Here is a 26180-nt window from a genome sequence, read left to right on the forward strand (position 1 = left end):
GAAGAAGGCCAAGAAGACGGCCAAAGGGAGCAGGAGCGGCCTTCGCCGAAAGAATGCTTCGGACATGTCGTCCAAAGACGAGACTGACTCTTCGGTCACCAAAGATGACGGTGAGGAGGAAGAAGAAAGCGGCTTCCCCCCAGAGGGGGGAAAGAAGAAAAGAGAGGCCTCCACGAATCTGGAGGCGAAAGCACCCAAGAGGGGGAAGGGCTCCCTTGCGGATAACTCCGCATGGGATGCCGAAAGCAGTCCGGAGCGAATGCCCCGGACCAAGCCTCGGTCTGCCTCGTAAGTACCAAAACCATATGCACCTCCCAATACCCCACCTTTCCAGTTTGTAATATTAACATGTTTAAACTATGCCATTGTAGTCTAGCCCGCGACAGCTCCTCGCAATCCTCGGCAGAGGATTCGCTAGACTCAAAGGAGATGGCTAGCATGTCTCCGCCGCCCGCTCATTCGGCCTCACCCAAGGGTGATGACGAGGTGGCATCCCAAAGGATCTTCCCTGACCAGGGGGAGATTCCGGAAATCATTAAGGTGGCGCCACAGGATGACTCCTCAGCTGCCGGACACATGGGGGAGAAAGCCCCCATGGAGGCTGGCAATGCGGGCCAAATTACCATTGGCCCTCAGCCAGATACCGTTCCAGAGACCTACACGGCTCTAGAGTCTAGCGAAGAGCCTTCCCCGAAAGGAGGAAGTGTGCCAGTTCCACCGGTGACCTCTGTCCAACCAGAGGCACCGGATAATCTTCTGCAGGCGCTGCGAGGCGCCCCCATTGTGGATGAGCACCGTATCCTTATGGGTACGGTGATCGAAAAGGTTCAGCCCACCAAAAGCGGACTGACCGATTCCTGCACTAGCCTTTTAACAGGCTTTGAGGTAACCACTGTAGAAAAATATCACAATGTGGACAGTAGCCCCTGATGCTCTGTTCGGTGTCCGGAAAGGAAAAGCCGAACAGGGGATCAAAATAATCTTCGCAGCAGTCTAACATAATATGTCTTTGTGATTAAGCAGGCGTCGCTACTGGCTGCTGCTGCTCACCCTGCGGAGGTCTTTGGACTGAAGTAGAACCTGGAGCGGGCCGAGAAAGAGCTCGACCTCGTGAAGAAGTAGCTGGTGGACAGTAAAGGTATGCAGTGACCTACGTTCATGTTTAGGAAGAATGAATGGTTCGTGCTTGACTAAGTTCCATGAACTTTATTAGGGGCCGCGACTGAGGTAGCGGCTCTTAAGAAGGCATTAGAGAAGGCCGAGAACAAAGTGGCCAAGGAATGCACCGCGCGCAAGAAGCACGAGGCCCGGGTCGGCGAGGTTCAGCAAGAGCTCCAGGACGCCGTCAAGAAGTGCGAGTCCTTGGAGTGTGATTCTAAGACGCAAGTGTCCGAACTTGCGAAGGACCTCTAGAGCGCGTAGGAGGCTCGAGCCGAAGCCTAGAGCGCCTTTCAAGAAATCCAGGTGGCCCGGAAGATTGCGACAGGTAAGGCTTTCAGTATGCAAAGCAAGACTGTGGAGAAAGCGTTCCTTTTACTTACCCGAATTTGGGGCTCTCCAGGGGCGTTTACGGATTTGCCGCGCAGCGTATCAGACGTTGCCGAGTTCTATCGAGCCAAGGAAGGGAGTTCGATGGAGAAGCTGTTCTGGTCCCAATATCTTGGACCCGAACATCTGGTGTCCTTCAGCGGCTAGCTAAAATGGCTGGTCGAGCTGCACAAGGCGGCCGAGCTAGCCATGAAGGAGCTGATAGTCCGACTATGGCATGCTGCACCGATACCTAGCAGCTACTTCAGACTTGTGAAGCGGCTTGTTGATGCCTGCCCCCGGCTTGAGGTGACAAAGCGGTCGGTCTGCATCGAAGGTGCACGGATGGACTTTGCCCGCATTAAAACGCACTGGGTGAAGATGGATGCCAAGAAGGTAATGACTGAGGGGCCACCTGAGAGCAAGGAGCACCGCCGACCTAAGATGTATTTTGATGGTGTCCTGGAGGGGTCCCGCATTGCGGATCACTGTGCGAAAGACATTATCTTTGAATGAATGTACTTGAGCTCCCTCTGCTTTGTATAAAACAAGTTGTTTATGCAATATGATGCTTGTTATGTTTTTAAATTTTTACTTCCTGTGCGGCCGTGTTGTATGAAATCTGAGGGTTAACCAATCGTCGACTTCTGCCCCCATGTAGGTAGTACGGGGGTGTTCGGGATAGAATCTAAACAATCTTGATCCAATTAGATGGTCCTTGAAGGAGTTGTTTAGCGCAACGAACCAGGCAACAAGACTATGCGGCTGTAATGCCCTCAATTAGCCATAGGAGTGCGACAATAAAAACATGGGCGCAGCCCCTAGTATCCGAACTAGAGTGCTATAGGCGTCTAATTGAGAAGTACCGATCCTTCGTGTAATGCGGAAGAAATCTCCAATGGTTTGCAACCTCCGAACAGCTGACCGGCTCTCGCCGCATCATGACAGTCAGTTTTCGGCTTTCTCTACTGAGGTTCTCCTTTGGATAAACCAAGGCACAATCGCAGTAGTTCTCCCTTTACTACCTTAGCCGATATAGCGGAACGTAAGGTAGCAAGCACAGGAGCCGGGCAACCCAACTATTTACCAAAGACATGATTCGGAGCCAATGCATATAATGCTAAATTCGGGGTGCCGAACTATACTTATAAAAAGTCTTCGTACTTTTTGTTGCCATAGTGTGGGGTGCTATGTAGCCCCTGGCGAACATGAAAACGTACCAAAGTGTACGGGTGCTACGTAATAGGGTTATCCACAGGGGAGCTGGAAAAAAAAGAAAACAGAAAAGGTACGAAGGTAAAAGGTTGGAGTCCTACAGCTCTAGCCGCAGACTGTTCTCATTGTAATTTAATTAGTACGTCAAAGTGCATTGACATAGGTAGTGCGATAAGCCACATGCTATTTGACATGCCGAAACCAAGGGAGAGCTGCATCCGGGTCCTGAAAAATAGGTAAAGCTATCGTTAACGGAATCGCCTAAAAAGTCCCCCATATGTCTGCGTTTCTTGTCGTCTTGGTGTGTTTATCCTTCCAGAGGACCGATGATCAGAGCACCAGATGGTGCCTGTGCGATTGAGACCTGCAAAGGAAACAAGTAAAAGTGAAAGTATGTGTGTATCCGACGTCGGTTGAGCCGTACTATGGACCACAACCTAGTTGTGCCTCCATCGATGCCCATGGGATTTTGATTGTGTAGTTATGTATGCGCGGCACGAATGCTATTACTTGATCGGAACTGCAACGGAGGCCGGATTGCTAGTAGAGCTCCTGACGAGTCGAGCTCTCCTGCTGCAGAGTAGTTCGGACCCTCTTAATGGTATCCGTGGGCTCGGCAGCCAAATTAAGGCCCTGCCTAAGAAGGTCGCACTGTACTTCTACTGCTAGGGCAGCTGTGTGCTCTTCTGTATGGAGGGAGCATTCCGTATTCCCGTTGACTGTTATGACGCCGCATGGACCAGGCATCTTGAGCTTGAGATAAGCATAATGTTGTACTGCATTGAATCGAGAAAACGCAGTTCTTCCGAGCAGTGTGTGATAGCCGCTGTTGAAAGGGACGTTATCAAATATTAACTCCTCGCTTCGAAAGTTGTCCGGAGATCCGAAGACAACCTCTAGTGTGATTGAGCCCTTAAAGTGAGCCTCGACACCTGGTATGACTCCTTTGAAGGTAGTCCTGGTGGGCTTGATCCGAGATGGGTTAATGCCCATTTTTTGCGTTGTATCCTGATAGAGCAGATTAAGGATGCTACCTCCGCCCATGAGGACATGACTCAAGTGGAACCCATCAATTATTGGGTCTAGGACAAGTGCGGCTGAGCCACCGTGATGGGTACTAGTCGGATGATCCCGGCGATCAAAAGTGATCGGGCATGACGACCATGGATTAGATTTTGGGGCGACTGGCTCTATCGCGTAGACGTCCCTGAGCGCACGCTTGCGCTCCCTCTTGGTGATGTGGGTAGCGTATATCATGTTCACCATTTTGACCTAAGGGGGAAACTTCTTTTGTCCCCCTGTGTTCGGTTGCTGGGGCTCTTCGTCATCGTCCTTGCTTTGCGATCCTTTTTCCCTGTTCTCGGCGTTTAATTTGCTGGCCTGTTTAAAACCCCAGCAATCTCTATTTGTATGATTGAGTGGCTTGTCTGGGGTGCCATGAATCTGGCACGGACGATCAAGTATGCGGTCCAAGCTGGATGGGTCTGAATTGTTCTTTTGGAACAGCTTCTTCCGCTGACCGGACTTAGAGCCCTTGAATCGGGCATTGGCTGTCGTGTCCTCGGTGTTATCGCTATTGTTTCGACGTTTGTATCTGTTGCGTCAAGACTTGTCTTTGCTAGTTTTAGCTTCAGGGGTACCGACATCGCTTGCATTCTTTTCGCTATGGGCCAACCAACTGTCCTCACTCACACCAAAGCAAGTCATGAGTGCTGTGAGTGCTGCCATGGATTTTGTCTTTTCTTGGCCCAGGTGGCGAGCGAGCCATTCGTCGCGGATGCTGTGTTTCAAGGCTGCTAGGGCTTCGGCATCCGGACAATCGACGATTTGGTTCTTTTTAGTTAAGAACATAGTCCAGAATTTCCTGGCGGACTCTCTGGGTTGTTGGACTATATGGCTTAAGTCATCAGCGTCCGGAGCTCGAACATATGTACCTTGGAAGTTATCGAGGAAGGCCTCTTCAAAGTCCTCCCAGCTGCCAATAGAATTTGCAGGCAGACCATTGAGCCAGTGTCAAGCTGGCCCCTTGAGTTTAAAAGGGAGGTATTTGATGGCGTGGAGGTCATCACCACGGGCCATATGAATGTGGAGAATGAAGTCTTTGATCCACACCACGGGGTCCGTCGTTCCATCGTATGATTCTATATTCACAGGTTTGAACCCTTCTGGGAATTCATGATCAGGACCTCATCGTTGAAGCAATGAGGGTGTGCGGTGCCTCTATATCGGGCCGCATCGCGACGTAGCTCTAATGGAGTCCGTCTGCGGTTTTCGTCCCGTGCGTGACTAAGTTTGTCATGTCCGAATAGGTGGCCATCGTCGCGTGTCGAGGCATGCCCTCGCGATCCGTAGATTGATCCAGTGTGTCCTGGTTTATTGTTTAGGGTTTGCCGGAGGTCATATGTATGCCCCTGGGTTGGTTTACCTCTGCCCGTGCATCGAGGCAGGGCTGGCTGGTGTTCGGCGTGAGTTGCCGTTTTGTCTCGACCGTGCGGTGGTCGGTTAGCCGCATTGTACGATGGAGGTATGTAGTTCGGCGCCTCCTTGTCAAACTGAGGTAGCAATTTGCGCTTTGGGTAGCTTTTGGTTGGGCGCTTGAGGCCATACTCTTCGGCTGCTAGGACATCGGTCCATTTATCATTGAGCAGATCTTGGTCAGCTTGAAGCTGCTGCTGGTTCTTTTTCAGGCTCCTTGCAGTGGCAATTAGTTGGCGCTTGAAGCACTCCTTCTCAAGAGGCTCCTCAGGCATGATGAAATCCTCGGTGCCGAGGCTCACCTCGTCCTCGGAGAGTGGAAGGTAGTTATCGTCCTCCGAATCTTCATGCGTGGCCTATTTACCGGGGCTAACCTGCCCGCCCTCCCATTCATCTTGTTCATTAACTGTATCGACGGGGTCTTCGTTGTCTTCGACACCTTCTGGCGTGTTGTCTTCTCCTGTGCCGGTGTTGTTGTCTTTACTGCCGCGTGACTTAGAGCGGCGCCGCTGACGCTGGCACTTGGATTGTATTTCGGAAGGTTTATCCTCAACCGGATATTCCTTGTCATCGTCGCTGTTCTCCTTTGGTGCATCCACCATGTATACATCATACGAGGAAGTGGCCGTCCAGCGTCCGGTGAACGGTGGGTTCTGGGCCTCTTCTTCTCCAGCATCGTTGTCCATACCGTCGATGTCCTCAGAGTCGTAATCAAGTTCGTCGGTCAAATCCTCGACTGTGGCTATGAAGTGGGTGGCGGGTGGGAAGCGAAATTCTACAGCGTCAGCCCCTAGTTCGAGCCGGATATAGTTCGGCTGTGAGTCCTCCGCCAAGGACAGATTCTTTAATGAGTTTAGCACATCACCCAAAGGCGAGTGCTGGAAGATGTCTGCGGCGTTGAATTCGAAGACCGATAAATGATCAAGCTCAACGTCTGCGGCCTCACGTGGTTCGAAACTTACGGCTGGAGACGGGTCCGGAGTTCCGCTGACAGAGACGTCGTGAGAGGTTAAGTCTATATGCGGCTCCAACGCCGTGGAATTTGTGGCCTCCGTGGTGGGGTTGATCCTCTCGTCCTTGGGTGGCGCAGCTTGCTCCGGATCTAGGGCCAGAGCAGTTATAGGAGCAATCTCCTGGATGCAGCCTGATGATAGATTTAGGTCATGATCATCGGGGCGACCGGGAGAGGCTACCGCAGTCTCGAATCCGGCGAAGATCAAGTCTCCATGGGTGTCCGCAACGTAGTTCAAGCTCCCAAATCCAACCTGATGACCAAGGGCATAGCTTTCGATCTGCTCTAGATGGCCAAGCGAATTGGCCCGAAGTGCGAAGCCGCCGAACATGAAGATCTGTCCGGGGAGGAAAGTTTCTCCTTGGATAGCGTCATTATGGATGATTGAAGGGGCCATCAAACCTTTTAGTGACAACACAGTGGAACTCTCAATGAAAGCACCAATGTCAGTGTCAAAACTGGGGGATCTCAGGTAGGGGGTCCCGAACTGTGTCTAAGGTCAATGGTAACATGAGACAAGGGACACGATGTTTGCCCAGGTTTGGGCCCTCTCTATAGAGGTAATACCCTACGTCTTGCTTGATTGATATTGATGAATATGAGTGTTACAAGAGTTGATCTACCTCAAGATCGTAATGGCTAAACCCTAGAGGTCTAGCGTGTATGGCTATGATAATCCATCTCCTCTATCCGGACTAAGTCCTCCGGTTTATATAGACACCGGGAGGATCTAGGGTTACATAAGGTCGGTTACAAAGAAAGGAATCTACATATTCGGTGGCCAAGCTTGCCTTCCATGCCAAGGAGAGTCCCATCCGGACATGGGTGCAGTCTTCGGTCTTCGTATCTTCACAGCCCTTCAGTTCGGCCCATGGCTAACAGGCTGGACGCCCGAGGACCCCTTAGTCCAGGACTCCCTCAGTGAGATTCACCGAAAACGGCCGAACGATGTCTCTCTGCAGTGCATCTCCAGGGAGCAGGGACACGAGCTGCTGGCCGACATACATGGCGGGGATTGCGGGCATCACTCTTTGTCGCGCACCCTTGTGGGAAAGGCGTTCCATAGTGGGTTCTATTGGCCCACGGCACTCAATGACGCCACGAGCTGGTGAGATCCTATGAAGCCTTCCAGTTCCATACCTAGCAGATCAACCAGCCCGCACAGGGTCTCCTGACCATCCCGCTCTCCTGGCCGTTCGTGGTCTGGGGGCTGGACATCTTGGGCCCATTCCCTCGAGTGCCCGGGGGCTACCGCTACCTCTACGTCGCCATCGATAAGTTCACCAAGTGGGCGAAGGTGGAAGCTGTCCGCACCATCCCAACCGGCTCGGCAGTCAGGTTCATCAAGGGCCTCATGAGCCGGTTTGGAGTCCCAATCACATCATCACCGATGATGGCTCGCAGTTCACTAGCAACCTTTTCAAAACATATTGTGCTAACCTTGGAACACAAATATGCTATGCCTGACACTACAAAAAAGACACATCCATGACATTTTGGGCCGAACGAATTTTTTCTGTCATACTTATGACACTTCTATGACGATTATTGTGACAAAACCTGGCATCATCATAGATGTGGTGGGCTCCTACTTCTATGACAAAAAATCATGACAAAAAATGGGCTTTTCATCCTGGGTGGGCAGGAGATGCAGCTGCATGACATTCTTTGGGCCGTCCATGACGGAAAAACCCGTGGTAGAAGAGAGGGCGAGGAAAATATCGGGGAGTTCCCAGTTACGGTGGGTGGTCGGGGCTGAGCGATGCATGGAGGTTTGCACATTTGTCTCATACACGTACGCGTGTGTGTGCGAGGTGTTGCGCTCTAACTGAACCCGAGTGAGGCGTTGGGCTCTAACTGAACCCGAGCGATTGCACTAGCTATGTTACTGAACCCCGATCGATCCCTTGCTGTTAACTGAACCCGAGTGATTCCTTTTCTACTGCTGCTAACTGAAGTCGATTGATGTTGCCTCTTGATGAACAGTGAGCGTTGTTGGGGGTTTGGATGAACAGTTCCCGGTGGGGGGTTGGATGAACAGGGCCCCATGGTGTTGCCACTAGATGAACAGGACTCCGATCGAGCCGGTTGGGGGTCGATTAACAGGACCCCGTGGAGGGCTGGATGAACGGGATGACCCCGTGGAGGGCTGGTTGAACAGTAGCCGGTGGAGGGCTGGATGAACAGTGGCCCGTGGAGGGATGGTTGAACAGGACCCCATGGAGAGGGCTGGTTGAACAATAGCCGGTGGAGGAGCGGTGGAGGCTGGATGAACAGGAGCCCGTGGATGAACAGTCCCAGGTGGAGGTAGGAGGGGAGACGTCATGGATGAATAGTCGTAGGTGGAGGCTAGAGGACGTCGACGGTGGATGAATAGTAGCCCGTGGAGGCAGTCGATGGTGGAGATGAATAGTATCCCGTGGAGTCCCGTTTTGCGGTACGCCACACCCCTCCCGATGAACAGGACCCCCGTTTCGACCATAGCGCTCCAACACAAGTCTATTTCCTCCGTTTTGCGGTACGCCACACCCCTCCCGATCAACAGGACCCTGTTTCGACCATAGGAGGTCCAAGAGAAGTTCGTTTCCTCCATTTTGCGGTACGCCAGACCCCTCTCGATGAACAGGATCCCGTTTCTACCATGGCCGGTCGAACACAAGGAGGTTTCCTCCGTTCTACGGTATGCCAGGCCTTGTTTCGATTGGTTCTTCCGTCCAAGCTGGTTGGCTCCCGATGAACACGATGATGACGCAGTTTCTCCGTTCTGACCCAGCCATGTACACGAGCCCTGGCCATACGTATGCGCGAGTAGGCGTTTGAGACCCCGCCCGTATGTACGTACGTGGCCGTATTTTCTTTCTTGCACCCTGGACAATGTATGTACGTGTACACAATATTAACGGGACTATGTGACATGCTATGTGCGCGCCTCTACTACGACACGTGCGCACCTCTACTACGACACGTGCGCACCTCTACTATGACACCTGCCCTTCCTTACACGGCCACGGTTCATCGCTGTGGCCTGCAGACAGACCGATCGACCAGTATGTACGTACACGTTCGCGACCAGAATGACAACACTACATACGCTTTGACCAGGTGGGTCCCGATTGTCATGCACTTCCTTGCATGCGAAGATGTAGCTGGTGGGTCCCAGCAGTCACGGGGCGAATCATTTTTTTGCACGTAATATGGACGCACTTCCTTGTGTGCGAAGATGTAGCTGGTGGGTCCCAACAGTCAGGGGGAAACGTTTTTTTCATGAAATACGATGGCCCGTACGGTGGGTCCCTGATGTCAAGCGGAGGAATCATTATTTTCCGTGTAATAAGGAGGCACTTCCTTGCTACTGCCATGGACCCAGTTGTCAGCCTCTCTATGTACATTACTCTTCCGATGGAAGTCGTTCCTTGACCATGTTGACCCGCCGAGAGCACCAGGGTGGTGGACGACAGCGAGGCCCAGGAAGGGAGCGATGCGGAGCCGGGGAAGACACGGCAGTGGAAGACCATGTGGAGAGGAGTATGAGGGTTCACTGGTTCGGCTGCGGTGTGAGGCTACCGTCGTCGCAGAATAATAGGGGGTGTGGGTGAGTGGATGGTTTGGCCAGCTCCGGGAGTAGTAGGGGCGGTGAGGCCTCCGCGGCAGCACAGACGGCCACGGGAGGCAGGAGCACGCGGCACGACCGGTGCTGGTTTGGGTGGCTGGAGCAAGAATACCAGAGGTTGAAGAAGCACTACGGCCGTTGGATGGACATCGTACGGTCACTGGAGCTAGAATCGTTCATATTGACTAAGTTGACAAGGCCCTCCGTCCCCGTCAACTTAGTAGGCCCACAAGTCATCCTCCCACTATGGTGGGTCCCAACTAGCAAGGGGAGTATTCAATTTTTTGTGCGTAATAAGGAGGCACTTCCTTGCGTGCAAAGATATAGCTGGTGGGTCCGACCTGTTAGCAGGGGGAATGTTTTTTTCACGTAATACAGAGGCCCTTCCGATGGGTCCCAACTGTCAGGTGGAGGAATCATTATTTTGCGTGTAATTAGGAGGCATTTCCTTGCGGGTGGCCATGGACCCACCTGTCAGCCTCTCCACATATAGTCCACTTCCGATGGATGTCGTTCGTTGACCACGTTGACCACGCCGCGCCGAGAGCACCAGGGCGGTGGATGACGGCGAGGCCTAGGAAGGGAACGACATGGAAATGGGAAGACGCGGGAGTGGATTTGCAAACGGAGAGGTGTACAAGGGTTAACTGGTTCTGGTGCGGTGTGGTTCAGCAGTCGGTGGAGAAGAACAGGAGGTGTGGAAGGGTGGATGGATGGCCTGGCCGGCGGTGGGGTAGCGCTTCACAGTGAAGCGTGCTAAGCAGAGCTGCTAGCAGCAGGAGGCGGGCGCAGGTGGTCCCAGCGGCGCTGGAGGAAGAAGATGAGAGATTGAATATGGATGCCGGTCGTTGGATGTAAATCCAATGGCTAACGATGTCAGAATCATTTCTTGACTAAGTTGACAACGACTTGTGTTGGCTTCGACCTATTGGCCCACATTTCAGCCTCAAAAAATGTGGCACGTATTCAACCCATTTTTCAAAATTTACAGTCAATTTGATCTCTCTTTGTTTAGAATTACAGTCCATTTGCTGGGCTGGGTGAACAAATAATGTAGCGTCCATGCGGCCCATTTATTTTTTTCCTAAAAAATTACAGGCCATTTGCACTTTCTCGAAATACACGATTTTGCTGGGCTGATTCTAATTATAACGTTGGGTTGGGCGCAACAATGTTATTAAAAAATAAACAGGGCTGGGCATTTTGTTATAAATATATGTAAATAATAAGTGATTTATTATTACATTGGTCCTTAAATCTTACCAAGCTTTTCTACACAATCACCAGGATTTTCGTTGCCTTAATGTAAAAAAATCCAAGATTTTATTGTTAAGAAATTATTTTTATAAGTTAAAAAGATGTGGGATATTGTTATCTTATATATGTAAGTATCTGTTAAATATATGATGACAATAATAATAATATATAATAACATATAAAATAATTTAAATATATATAATATAGTTAGAAGGGAAACATAAGTTGGACCAGGCGTTCCTATACTTATATAGAAAAATAGAACAGACCTCTGCGTTTTCTTCAAAAAAAAAAAATAAGTTGGGCTGCCGATGTTTCAGGAAAAATAAAACCTCAAATGGGAGGTCCATAGGCTAGTCGATACATGACGGCCCTCAAGAAAATACAAACCAACATGTCGTCGGCTGCACATGTTAAAAAAGAAAGCCTAGACAGGGCAGCCCACAACCCAGTTGATACTTGTTGCCCCAGTGATAATAAATGATACCTGCCAGCTCCCCGGCTTCGTTGTGAATTTATCTCCTTTAGTAACTACGTTGAAGCACCTAAAAATGTAACTATGTTGACAAACCCATGGGCCCCAACGTCACTATAGCATTAGGAGGAAGTATTTTTTCAATCAGGCACTTGCTTGCATACAGCTATAGACCTGGTGGGTCCCGACTGTCCACCTCTCCACATACAGTCCTCTCCATATTCCTCTCGTTTGTTCAGCATATTCAGAACGGCAGACAGCGGCACCGCGGCGAGCGCACAAAGGCGCAGGATGAGATCGAACCACCTGAGGCAGTGCCTTATTTGTAACGAAAGTACTTAACTAGCCCAGTGGCCAAGTGACACTACCCGACAGCTATTCCGCCCGGGTTCGATTCCACCTGATGCAGGGAAAATATCTTCAAATTTTTTGCCTCTGCCATTATTGACATGTGGGTCACCATTGTCATCTACGCACACCACGTCCAACACTTGCCAAAACTTTGTCCCTTGTTTTCTCTGTTTTTTGCACACTCGACATTGCGTGGGCATTTTGAAAATAGCATATCTTTTTGATTGTGCATCATATGAAGATGTGCTATGCATGATTGTTGATCAACATGATGTTAACTGGCGGTAGTTCCATTTTCGACCATGAATAAAACTTCCAACATGATGTTATCCCTGTTTGTAATGGTCGTGTTAATATAAATGCTCTGCCTCTGAAAGTTGTAGTTTCTTATTTGAAACTGAACTTGCAGTTTCTTATCTGAAACTGAAACTTGCAGTTTCTTCTCTGAGAATCACATTGTCTACAGTTTTACACTCCTATGAAACTACATTTTTTCAAGTGCTAAAAATAGATCTCTAGAATTCATAAAATACTTCATATGCTCAATACTGCAAATATGAAATTCAAAAGACATTCATATCTAAAAGTACTCTCAAAATACACAACACAAAACACAATTCACAACCTGCAAATACTGACAACCCTAAGCTCCTCCTAAGAATTCACAACCTGCTCGACTATTGGGCTGGGGGCAGTCCCCTCCTATTCCTCGGCGGCGGACAGCCGCCCCGTGAGACGATGTAAACAACGAGGGAGAGGATGGCGGGGAAGCGTCGTTAGGGCCAACTGCTTTTCTCCTCTTGCAGTTGGGTTCGGTCGACGAAGACTCCATCGGCTCGCTCTGGCACGACACCCTCATAAACGGCACCTTGTAGATGCTCAATCCTTCAATCTCTGGTGGATGCTCCATCTGGGATCGATACTCCCACCACCGCTCCCTCACGATCGGATCCGGTGAATCTATTTGCTCCATGGCCCAGAGGAGCAGCTCTATGTACTCCTGCGTGACTCCCTTCGGGAGTACCGCCGCCTTTTTGCTCTGTTGCAGATATTTGGCCATGGATGTCGCCATCGCCGCTAGTTGGTCCTTGTTGTCAAACCAAGACTGTATCTCCAACATCCTAGCTAGCTTCACAGGGTTGCCCTCTGCGATCCTCACGTATCAGTTGTACTCCTCCATCGATCTACTTCTCCACAGCACCTTCACTCGTCGTCGGTGGTTTTTGAATGGAAGTGGAGAGGAGGAGCGCTGGTTTTGGGTTAGAACGGGAGAGGAGCGACGCTGGTTTTGGATTGGAACAGGAGAGGAGGGGCGGCGGTTTTGAAATGGAAGAGGAGATGAGCGGTGCTGGATTTTGATTGGAACAGGATAGGAGCAACGCTGGTCTTGGAAGTATTTTTTTGTTTTGCCTATTTTGGGTCAAAGTTTGACCACGTACTGTATTTGACAAGCAAATGTGAATGCATGTCACCAAAAATTGTATCGTTTGGTTCGTATCTGAATGTACTTTCAAATTATATTATTTTTGTAACGTATAACATATATTTTATTTGTGAAAATCATGGTCAATTATGACCCAGAATAAAAGGGAGACTAGTTAATGTGGGGTCACTTTCTTAATTGAAGGGTAAATTGATTTTGATTTTGATCCAGTCACAGCGCGCCGGCCCTCCCGTCCAATCCTAAATCGCTGATGCACGCTCCTCTCCCTCTTCTCCATTGCAAAACCACCTCCTCTCCTCTCCATCATCTCCATTCCAAAACCACCATCTCGCCTCTCCCTCTTAACAATTGCAAAACCACCTCCTCTCCTCTCCATCATCTCCATTCCAAAACCACCATCACGCCTCTCCCTCTTCTCCATTGCAAAACCACCTCCTCTCCTCTCCATCATCTCCATTCCAAAACCACCGTCTCGCCTCTCCCTCTTCTCCATTGCAAAACCACCCCCTCTCCTCTCCATCATCTCCATTCCAAAACCACCGTCTCACCTCTCCCTCTTCTCTATTACAAGACCACCGTCTCTCCTCCCATCTTCTAAAGCTAGCACCAGACCACTCTGATACGTCTCCAACGTATCTACTTTTTTGCACACTTTTCCTCTTGTTTTGGACTCTAATTTGCATGATTTGAATGAAACTAACCCATACTGACGTTGTTTTCGGCAGAACTACCATGGTGTTATATTTGTGCAAAAATAAAAGTTCCCGGAATGGAACGAAACACTTTGAGGATTTTTTATACCAATAATAAGAGTTTCTGGAGCCAAGACCCACCGGAGAGGGGCCCCTGGGTGGGCACAACCCACCAGGGCGCGCACCCCTCTCCTGGTGCGCCCAGGTGGGTTGTACCCACTTGGTGGCCCCAGTGATGACCCCCCTGATACTATAAATTCACATTATTCCAGAAAAAATAAGGGAGAAAGAATTATCGCAATCCATGATACGGAGCTGCCGCCAAGCCCTGTTCTTCCTCAGGAGGGCAGATCTGGAGTCCGTTTGGGACTCTGGAGAGGGGAGTCTTCGTTCTTCGTCATCACCAACCCTTCTCCATCACCAATTCCATGATGCTCCCCACCGGGAGTGAGTAATTCCTTCGTAGGCTCGCTGGTCGGTCAGGAGTTGGATGAGATTCATCATGTAATCGAGTTAGTTTTGTTAGTGTCTGATCCCTAGTATCCACTACGTTCTTAGATTGATGTTCCTATGACTTTGCCATGCTTAATGCTTGTCACTTTGGGCCTGGCTGCCATGATTTCAGATCTGAACCGTTTATGAATTGATCATTATATCCATGTTTTAGATCCGATCTTGCAAGTTATAGTCACCTACTATGGTTATGATCCGGCAACCCCGGAGTGACAACAACCTGGCCCACTCCCGGTGATGATCGTAGTTTGAGGAGTTCATATATTCACTATGTGTTAATGCTTTGTTACAGTTCTCTATTAAAAGGAGGCCTTAATATCCCTTAGTTTCCAATATGGACCCCGCTGCCACGGGAGGGTAGGACAAAACATGTCATGCAAGTTCTTTTAATAAAGCACGTATGACTATTTACGGAATACATGCCTACATTATATGGATGAACTGGAGCTAGTGTCGTATCGCCCTAGGTTATAACTGTCTCATGATGAATATCATCCTACAAGTCACCGATCCAATGCCTACGAATTTATCCTTATTGTTTCTGCTAAGTTACTATTTCTATCATCACTATTACACTTGCTACAAATTACTGCTATCATTGTTACTGTTATCGTTGCTGCTGTCACTATTATCAAAATAGTCAAACTACTTTTCTACTGATCACTTTGTTGCAGATAATTAATCTCCAGGTGTGGTTGAATTGACAACTCAGCTGCTAATACCTTAAAATATTCTTTGGCTCGCCTTGTGTCGAATCTATAAATTTGGGTTGAATACTCTACCCTCGAAAACTGTTGCGATCCCCTATGCTTGTGGGTTATCAAGACCTTTTTCTGGCGCCGTTGCCGGGGAGCATAGCTATATTTGTTGAGTCACTTGGGATTATTATCATATTATCACTATGAAGAATCTGAAGGATCCAAAGACTAAGATTTATCCCTCTAAGACGAGGGGAGGTAAGGAACTGCCATCCAGTTCTTCTTTAGATTCACATTCTTTTATGAGTAAACTTGCAACACCACCACATGCTATCAATCCTAATATGTCGCAAGTTATTGATGATGCTTATGATGATGCAAGTACCTTGCTTGATAATGATGATGTGCCACTTGGTGAATTTCTTGATAAACAAACTGCTAGAGTTATACAACATGATGTTGTTGAATCTGATGATGAGCTTGAAACTGAAACTCCTAAAACATCTGCTAGAACTAGCCTTCCTATATATGAATTGCCTAAGATATCGGAATGTTATGTTATGAGTGAAGAAGCAACTAGAGATATTCTTGCTTGTAATGATAGAGATGATCTAGAGAAATTACTACAAAAGTATAAAGAAAAATCTCTGAATGCTAGAATGAAATGTGATCCTAAGTTTGCTACTTCACCTATCTTTATTGATGATAAGGATTATGAATTCTCTGTCAACCCAGAGCTAATTACTCTGGTTGAATCTGATCCATTCCATGGTTATGAAACTGAAACTGTTGTGGCACATCTTACTAAGTTGAATGATATATCCACCTTTTTACTCATGATGAGAAAACTCGCTATTACTTTATTCTCAAATTAGTTCCTTTCTCGTTAAAAGGGTGATGCTAAAGCTTGGTACAATACTCTTGCTCATGGTTGTGTGCGTAGTCCCCAGGATATGGTTTATTACTTCTCTGGAAAATATTTTCCTGCTCATATGAAACAAGCTGCCTTACAGGAAATATTTAACTATGTGCAAACTAAAGAAGAGAGTCTCCCACAAGCTTGGGGGAGGCTTTTCCAGTTGCTTAATGCTTTGCCTGATCATCCTCTTAATAAAAATGAAATACTTGATATATTCTATAATGGACTAACCGATGCCTCTAGGGACTTCCTAGATAGGTGTGCTCGTTGTGTTTTCAGGGAACGAACTATTGCTCAAGCTGAAGAATTATTGAATAACATATTGAAAAATTATGATGATTGGACCATTACTGAACCATCGCCTAAACCCACTCCGAAGAAGAGGGGTATATTATATCTCAGTCCCGAAGATATGCAAGACGCAAAGAAATCTATGAAGGAAAAAGGTATTAAAGCTGGGGATGTTAAAAAGTTACCTCCTATTGAAGAAATACATGGGCTTAATACACCACCAATGCCTAAGGTGGTAGAGGTAAATTCTCTTATGAACTTTAATGAAAATCATAATCCTCACAATATGCATCCTAGTCAATGCCTTTATGAGTTCGAGAAATACATTAGAAAACAAGATCACTTCAATACAAATGTTATGAAACAATTGAAATATAATTCTGATATGATTGCTCGCTTGGGTGACTTGTTATTTAGAATATCAAATGATGTTAGAGCTGTTGGAAAACATGCTTCTATGGTTCAAACTCAACTAGAACAAGTTGCTAAATCTCAAAGAGAATTGCTTGATGAAATGAATCATAATATGCATGACTTTGCTGTTAGAGTTGCAACTAGGGGAGGTAAAATGACTCAGGAATCACTTTATCCCGAGGGACACTGTCGGTGTCAAAACCGGCGGATCTCAGGTAGGGGTCCCAAACTGTGCATCTAAGGTTGATGGTAACAGGAGACAAGGGACACGGAGTTTTACCCAGGTTCGGGCCCTCTTGATGGAGGTAATACCCTACGTCATTCTTGATTGGTATTGATGAATATGGGGGTTACAAGAGTTGATCTACCATGATATCGTAATGGCTAAAACCCTAGAAGTCTAGCATGTATGATTATGATTGCCTCTATGGACTAAACCCTCTGGTTTATATAGACAGTGGAGGGGACTAGGGTTGTACAAAGTCGGTTACACAGAAAGGAATCTTCATATCCGCACTCTAGGCTTTCCATCCACGCCAAGGAGAGTCACATCCGGACACGGGAGAGAGTCTTATATCTTGTATCTTCATAGCCCATTAGTCCGGCCCATGTCCAACAGGTCGGACGCTCGAGGACCCCTTAATCCAGGACTCCCTCAGTAGCCCCTGAACTAGGCTTCAATGACGAGGTGTCCGGCGCGCAGATTGTCTTCGGCATTGCAAGGCGGGTTCCTCCTCCGAATACTCCAAAACAGCTCTCGAACACAGAGAACATGCCTGGCTCTATAAAACAAACACCACATATATCCGCAGAGAGTATAATATTTCATGAGTCCGATCCACTAACAACTTTCATAGCATGACATCATGTCATAACCCGGTCATTATTTCGAACCATTTTTAGCCTCCCGCTCCATGTTTTAAGATGCAATTTTATTGGCACATCTTGTCAAAGCAGAGATCGTGTCCCCTTATTATGGGATTCTCATTAATACGGGCATGGATAACCCAACCGTTTCGTTGGCACGATCCCTTGGGAATAGGCAGGCTTTAAGGCCTATGAGGAGGCGTTTGATATTCATCGCCTTTATAAAGGGGCACAAACCCGTCTTTCTCCTCTGTGCCTACCTCTTCCTCAACCTTTCCAACCTCGACTTCCAGCACCCAGGTTTCAACTTAATTGCTCCGAGCCTCCCAGGTCATGTTCGGGCCCAACCTTCAAGGCCGGTGGGTGGCCTCCTCTGTCACACAGGAGGATATCGCGAAGCTCCGAGCGGCAAGATATCTGACCGCGGAAATCCTCCACAGGCTCCCTGCTAAGGGGCAGGTTATTCCTACTCCCAGATCCGATGAGAGGGTCGTATTCATCCCCCACTTCCTCTAGGGGCTAGGGTTCGCTCTCCATCCCTTTGTTCGTGGTCTCATGTTCTATTACGGGCTAGACTTTCATGATCTAGCTATGGACTCCTTCCTTCACATCTCGGTGTTTATTGTCATGTGCGAGGCCTTCCTTCGTATTACCCCTCACTTTGGTTTATGGCTCAAGACCTTTAATGTGAAGACGAAGGTAATCGAGGGGAAGCAAGGTAATCGAGGGGAAGCAGGTGGAAAGAAGAGGACTGCCTCCGAAGATTTGGAGGTAGAGGCTCCTAAGCGAGGGAAGATGTCTTTGCTAGGCGGTTCGGGTTCAGAAGACGACGTTGACGCGCAATTCCTCCGTAAGGACAAGCCTTTAGCCAAATCGTAAGTGAACAAAGGTGTCCCAAGCATCTCTCGTTCCTTTCCGCTTACAAGGGTAACATCTAAAATATATGTTTGCAGTCCGGCACGCAGTCTTCCTCAACAGTCCTCCTCCTCGGGGGATCTTCTTCCGGAGATGATGGAAAGCGAGACGCCTCCATAGACCCTCTCGCCCAATAGGGCAGATGACCTTGAGGTGTCATCCTGGAGGATTTCTCCTAATCAACAAGTGGTGCGAGGGACAATGAAGACCACGCCCGAAGGTGATACTTCGGCAGTCCAGGGTCCGGGACATGCAGCCCCTTCGAGGACCAACAATAAAGGCCCCAAACTATCCGGTTTACAGCCGGAGACGACTCCAGGGTCGAGTAAATACATCCCTTCGAAGGGAGTCCGTACTCCCACCGCCGCTTCCAGGAATCAGGAGGCGCCGGATACATTGATGAACGTGTTGCGACATGCGTCCATCTCAGAGGAACATCGTACCTTGATGGGTATGGTAGTTGAGAGGATTCTGTCCGTGAGAAGCGAATTGAATGAAGCCTTCATGGGCCTGCTAAGAGGCTTCGAGGTATGTAATGTAATATCTTCAATTGCACTCTTCATGCGAAAATGCACCTGTGTATAGATAGTAGTCCCTGAGACTCTGGTTGGCATCCAAAAGGAGGCGATAAGAGGATCAAAAAAGATATGCCTGGGAAATAATATAACTAATTGGAACACGGGCTGTTTCATCCATGGCGACTGCCCGTGCTACAAAGGTTGCAGATCTGAAGCAGAAACTTGATGTGGCGGATGACGACATCACGCTTATTAACAGGTGGCTTGACGAGGCACAAGGTATGTTTTGGGGCAGTCAGTATATGTATGTATAATAATATAAGCATGAAGTGGAGAATTATATACTGAGATATGCATAACTACAGGTGGTGTTGCCGCGGTTGAGACCCTGCGGGCTGAGCTCGCCCGTGCCAAGGAGCAAGCTAGGATGAGTGATGCAGTTGCCAAGAAGGCAACTGCTGAGTTAAAAACCGAACAGGCTGCTCGGCGCCAATGCGAGGAGAGAATATCTACCATGGCATGCGAGCTAAAGGATGCCACTATCCGATGTGAATTCCTTGGAAAGGATAGCAAAGTCAAAATGACCGATCTCGACAAGGCCTTACAAGAGGCGAGAGAAGCGCGGTCCGAGTCTAGAGTGGCTTAGGAGGAGATTCGGAAAGCTGGGGAAATAGCGCCCGGTAAGCCTTCTTATTACAGACTAAATTCGGTGATCCGAAGTATGCCCCGCTTAACCAAATGTGGAGTTCTCCAGACGCATTCTTGGACTTGCCGAAGAGTGTCTCCGATGCTGTGCAGTTTTACCAAGCGCAAGAAGGAAATGCAACGGAGAAGCTTTTCTAGTCGCAATTCAGCATGCCAAAGCGTCTGTTGTTGCTGAATTAACAGATGGCCCAGTGGGCCGAGCTCCACAGAATATCTGGATCTTCCATGAACTACGTCATGATCTGGCTGTGGCCGACGGAGCCAATTCCGAGTAGTTATTTCGGTTTGGTGCAGCGACTTGTTGATGCGGTGCCGCGTATCGACACTGTTAAGCAGTCAAGGTGCGTGCATTGAAGGTGCACGGATGGCCCTTGCCCGGGTCAAGACGTACTGGGCGAAAATGAAGGCCACCGATATTGCAGCAAGGAGTCCATCCAGGGGCAAGGACCATCACACGCCGGAGCATTATTTTGAGGATGTCCTTGAGGGCGCCCGCTTGATAGAGGGTCAGTGCTCGAAGGATATGATTTTCGAGTAATTGTACCGAAACTTTAAAAACAATATTATGATATATTATAGGCTATGCTTTTTTCCTGAAAGTTTTGGTTCCTCTTGTGCGGCCGTTTTTTGTATAATCTGAAAGTTTTCTAGTCGTCGTCTTCAGCACCCTCGCATATAATACGGGGGTGTTTGTAAAAGCACTTGATCACTCTTGACCCAACGTCTTGGTCCATGAAGGAGGTGCCAATGCAGCGAACTAGGCAATCGGACTATACGGCTTTAACACTTTCACTTAGCCATAGGAGTTTGACGGTGGGTCTATGATATAGCCCCTAGTATGTACGCGGTTATCCGAATACGGTGCGTTACATAGGTGACCAGAAGAATGGTCATTCGTGTAATACAGAAGGAATCACGAAAGATTCTGATAAGTCATCGAGTGGTTGACCAGCTCTCGCCGCATCATGACAGTCAGTTTTTGGCTTTCTCTACTAAGGTGCTTAACGAGGTGAACCGGAAACACAATCGCAGTAGTTCTCCCTTTACTACCTTAGCCGATAGGGCGGAACATAAGGTGGTAAGCACAGGAGCCGGGCAACCCAACTATTGACCAAAGACATGATTTGGAGCTGATGCATATAAGGTCAAACTCATGACGCCGAAGTATGTTATAAAGTTGTTCGGACTTGTCGGCAACTCATATGTTGCCATATCGAGCCCCTGGCAATTTGTGTCGAGGTGCGTGCGTGAAACAACCGAAGAAGCAAAAATTCAGTTCTTAGAAAAAGCAAATACTGAATACGGACTATGTTCACTGGAATCTGATTGACGCGTTAAACACAATCTATCAGATTATAATGCCGCTACCCGGACTATTTAACATGCCGGGGGTCGAAGGCTGAGGAAAAAGGCACTTTACATGTTTGAAATAAAGAGTGTGGTCTACAATAAATTATTTGGACCTCCTGTCGCACGTCTGCGTTGCCTTGCCTCGGCGGAATGACTCCTTGGCCGGAATAGCCATTGGTCATCTGTATGAAGCCGAACTCGGAAAGAGTCCGTAAGGTGATCAGACTTTGAGTCACCTGTGGTAAAATATAGATGATAGTTAGAAAAAAAGGGGAAAAGGCTATGGGAGTGCGGACCGTATTGTAGGCCTGTCCGTATTGTGCCTCCGTCGATGACCAGTGTATTTTAAGTGCATAATTATGTATGCGTGGTACAAACGTCATAGCTATATGAGGCGAATGACGGTGGCCGAACTGCTAATCCAGCTCTGAGATTGATCAGTCCTGTTTAATAAAGACCGGCGGCTTGATGGCCGATGGGATACGCGGCTTGATGGAGCCGCTTTGTACTTCGACTGCAGTAGCCGTAGTATGCTCCTCTGTACGAAGGGAGCGTTCTGTGTTTCCGTTTATCGTGATGATGCCGCGTGGACCGGGCATCTTAAGATTTAGATAAGCATAGTGTGGGACTACGTTAAAACGAGCAAAAGCGGTATGCCTGAGCAATGTGTGATAGCTACTGCAAAACGGGACAATATCGAAGGTCAAGCCTTCGCTTCGAAAGTTCTTCGGCGAGCCAAAAACGACATCCAATGTAATTGAACCCGTGCAGTGAGCTTCTATGGCGGGTACTGCTCCCTTGAAGGAAGTTGTGGTGGGATTGATTCTTGAAGGATCAATGCCCATTTTGCGGACAGTGTCCTGGTAGAGTAGATTAAGGCTACTGCCTCCGTCCATAAGGACTTTCGTGAGATGGAACCCGTCGATAATTGGGTCGAGGACCAGAGAGGCCAAACATTCATGATGGATACTGGTTGGGTGGTCTTTGCAATCAAAAGTGATCGGGAAGGCCGCCCATTGGCCAGATTTTGAGGCAACCGGCTCTATGGCGTAGGCGTCCCGTAGTGCGCATTTGCACTTCCCCATAGGGATGTGCATCACATGTACCATGTTTACTGTTTTTTCTTCGGGGGAAATTGCTTCTGACCCTCGGTGTTCGGTTGGCGAGTCTCTTCGAGGTCGCTGTCACTAGGCGGCCCCTTCCCCTTGTGTTCGGCGTTGAGCTTGCCAGTTTGTTTGAAGACCCAACAGCTTCTGTTGGTATGATTGGCTGGTTTGTTGGGGGTGCCATGAATTTGGCAGGGTCTATCCAGTATCTTGTCTAGATTGGATGGTCCGTCTCTGTTTGCCTTGAATGGCTTTTTCCGTTGACCGGGTTTGGAGCCGCTGAATCCGGCATTGACCGTCGTGTCTTGTGTTCCTTCATTATTATTTCAACGCTTGTGTTTATTGCGTTGTGGCTTGTCGTTGCCGTCTCGAACTTCGGAAGTGCCTGGATCACTGGTGATGTTGCTTCTACGAGCGAGCCAGATGTCCTCTCCCGTGCAAAAGCGGGTCATCGGAACGGTAAGGGCTGCCGTGGATTTTGGTTTTTCTTATCCGAGGTAGCGGGCGAGCCATTCATCTCGGATGCTATGTTTAAAGGCCGCGAGGGTTTCGGTGTCCGAACAATCAACAATTTGGTTCTTTTTAATTAAGAACCTCGTCCAGAGCTTCCTGGCCGACTCTCCGGGCTGCTGGATAATGTGACTTAGGTCATCAGCATCCGGAGGCCGGACATATGTACCTTGGAAGTTATCGCGGAAGGCGTCTTCCAAATCTTCCCAGCTGCCAATGGAATTTTCGGGCAGGCTGTTCAACCAGTGCCGAGCTGGGCCCTTGAATTTTAGTGGGAGGTATTTGATTGCATGAAGATCATCGACGTGGGCCATATGAATATGGAGAATGAGGTCTTCAATCCATACTGCGGGATCTGTGGTTCCATCATATGATTCGACATTCACGAGTTTGAACCCTTCTGGGAATTCATGTTCCATTACTTCATCAATGAAGCTGAGGGGGTGTGCGGCGCCTCTATATCGGGTCAGATCGTCACGTATTTTCAGATGGAGTCCGTCTGTGGTTTTCGGCCCAGACGTGATTGTCCTTGCCATGTTCAGCTTGATAGTTGTCGCGCGTCGGGGCATGCCCCTGCGATCTGTAGATCGATCTGACCGGACCTGCTTTATTCTTCAGGTCCTGCCGCAGGTCGTACGTGTATCCCCGAGCTGTTTTATCTCTGCCTTTACGACGAGGTAGGACGGGCTGGTGTTCGGCTTGAGTTCCCGCTTTGTCCCGGCCACGTGGTGGTCGATCAGCCACATTACGCGCTGATGGTATGGGCTCAAGTGCCTCGTCATCGAATTGAGGTAGCAATTTATGCTTCGGGTAACTTTTGATTGGGCGCTCGAGGCCGTATTCCTCTGCTGCCAGGACATTAGTCCATCTATCGTTGAGCAGATCTTGATCATCTTAAAGCTACAGCTGCTTCTTTTTCAGGCTCCTTGCAGTGGCTATTAGCCATTGCTTAAAGCGCTCCTGCTCGAGAGGTTCCTCAGGCACGATAAAGTCTTCGCCGCCGAGGCTCACCTCATCCTCAGAGGGTGGAAGGTAATTACTATCCTCCGAGTCTTCCTTTGCAGCATGTTCATTAGGGCTTACTTGCCCATCCTCCTGATCGTTTTGTTCAGAGCTTTGCTCGACGGGGTTTTCTTGGTCTTCGGCATCATCCGGGGTATTGTTGTCTCTCGTGCCGGTATTGCTGTCTTTGCTGCGGCGCGATTTAGAGCGGAGCCGTTGGCACTTTGGTTTATCTCGGGAGGTTTATCCTCTACTGGATTTTTCTCATTATCATTGTCACCCTCCTTGGGTGTATCCACCATGTACACATCATACTAAGAGGTGGCCGTCCAGCGTCCGGTAAACGGCGGGTTTTCGGCTTGCTCCTCCCCGGCATCACCGTCCATACCGTCGATGTCTTCAGAGGCATAATTGAGCATGTTAGTTAAGTCCTCAACTGTGGCGATGAAGTGGGTGGTGGGTGGGACGTAAAATTCCCTGCTCTCAGCCCCTAGTCCGGGCTGGGCATAGTTCGGACCTTGCTCCTCTGTAATCACGAGGGATTGCATCAAGTCAAGAGCCTCGCTTAAAGGCAAGGTTTGTCGAGGGAGAAAAGAATCCGTGGATTATGGTGGAAATGGAATTCCTTGGCCAAGCTCACACGACGCTGACTCCGAGAGTTCGGAGCCAGTATCCGGGGAAGCGTCCGGCTTTGTCATGGTTGCCGGCGTCACTGCTTCCTCCGACTCTCCCGTATTGGGCCTAGTGGCCACGGATAGTCCGGCGGTTTTAGAAATCCCGTCTTCGGTCCTGGCAAGGCGCTGCAGATCTAAGGCAAGAGCGGACTCTGGGGTCGTGAATCCTTGGAAGATCAAGTCTCCTTGGATATTAGCGACATAATCCAGGTTTCCAAAACTAATCTGGTGACCTGGGGCGTAGCTGTCGATCTGCTCCAGATGGCCAAGCGAGTTGGTCCGCAGTGCGAAGCCACCGAATACGAAGATCTGGCCGGGGAGAAAAACCTCCCCTAGGGCAGTATCATTGCAGATGATGGATAGAGCCATCGAACCTGAACTCTCAATGAAAGCACCAATGTCGGTGTCAAAACCGGCGGATCTCGGGTAGGGGGTCCGGAACTGTGCGTCTAAGGTTGATGGTAATAGGAGACAAGGGACAAGAAGTTTTACCTAGGTTCGGGCCCTCTTGATGGAGGTAATACCCTACGTCCTGCTTGATTGATATTGATGAATATGGGGGTTACAAGAGTTGATCTACCACGAGATCGTAATGGCTAAAACCCTAGAAGTCTAGCATGTATGATTAAGATTGTCTCTACGGACTAAACCCTCTGGTTTATGTAGACACAGCAGGGGACTAGGGTTGTACAAAGTCGGTTACACATAAAGGAATCTTCATATTCGCACGCTAGGCTTGCATCCACGCCAAGGAGAGTCCTATCCGGACACGGGAGAGAGTCTTCTGTCTTGTATCTTCATAGCCCATTAGTCTGGCCCATGTCCAATAGGTCGGACGCCCGAGGACCCCTTAATCCAGGACTCCCTCAGACACCCTAAAAGAATTTAACAAGATTCACAAAGAAACAACACTAGTGCACCTAGTCCTTCAAGGAAAAAAAAATGAAAATGATAGGACTTTGCACACTTCTAGTGAACCTGAAATAGAGAAACCTCCTGATAATGAAAATGAAGTTTCTATCTCAGATGCTGAAACTCAATCTGGTAATGAGCACTCACCTAATGATAATGAAAAAGATAATGATGAGGTTCATGAAGACTCTCAACCAACCGATGATAAAGAACCAGATAATGATGTTGAGATAGAACCACCTATTGATCTTGATAACCCACAACCTGGAAATAAAAGATATGACAAAAGAGACTTTGTTGCTAGAAAACACGATAAAGAAAGAGAACCGTGGGTTGAAAATCCTATGCATTTTCTACCCAAGTCAACTAAAAAGAATGATGATGAAGAATTTGAATGCTTTCCTGAAATGCTGAGGCCAATCTTTTTGTGTACTCGCTTGACTGATATCCTGAAAATGCCTCCCTATGCAAAGTATATGAAAGACGTCATCACAAATAAAAAATACCAGAAGCTGAAATCTCCACTATGCTTGCTAATTATACTTTTAAAGATGGAGTACCTAAAAAACTTGGAGATCCGGGAATTCCAACTATACCTTACTCTATCAAAAAGAGTTATGTGAAAACTGCCTTGTGTGATTTAGGAGCCGGTGTTAGTGTTATGTCTTTCTCTTTATATAAAAGACTTGATTTGAATAAACTCACACCTACTGAAATATCTTTGCAAA

This window comes from Triticum urartu, chromosome 2 (assembly GCF_003073215.2).
Source record: "Triticum urartu cultivar G1812 chromosome 2, Tu2.1, whole genome shotgun sequence".
Taxonomy (NCBI): domain Eukaryota; kingdom Viridiplantae; phylum Streptophyta; class Magnoliopsida; order Poales; family Poaceae; genus Triticum; species Triticum urartu.